Consider the following 458-nt stretch of genomic DNA (forward strand, 5'->3'; position numbering starts at 1 on the left):
GGATTGGATTCTGGACTTAAAAATACAGCTATAAAGGATATTTTTTAAATTAGAGAAAGAGAAAATGAATTGTATGATAGGTGATCTTATTGAATTAATGTTAATTTTCTTAGGTATGAAGGCGGCTAGAACATCCTTTCTCTTGGCAGTGATCACATGCTTAAGTTTTTAGGGGAAAAGCTTTATGATGCCTATGACTTATTTTCAAAGTTCATTTTTTAAAAACTGTACATATACAAAGAGATACAGCAAATGTGGTAACATGTTAACTGATAAAAAGTGAGTATTCTTTGTACTAATCTTTCAACTTCTCTGCATATTTCAAATTAAAAAACTAAAACATCTGGGGAAAAGGCTAAGAACAGCCAAAAAAATAAAATCTTTTGAAATTTAAATGTCTGGGCCGGCCCGGTGGCGCACTGCTACAGTGCGCTGCTTGGGAGCGCGGCAGCGCTCCC

Source organism: Galeopterus variegatus, unplaced genomic scaffold, assembly GCF_000696425.1.
Source record: "Galeopterus variegatus unplaced genomic scaffold, G_variegatus-3.0.2 Scaffold3454, whole genome shotgun sequence".
In the NCBI taxonomy this organism is placed as follows: domain Eukaryota; kingdom Metazoa; phylum Chordata; class Mammalia; order Dermoptera; family Cynocephalidae; genus Galeopterus; species Galeopterus variegatus.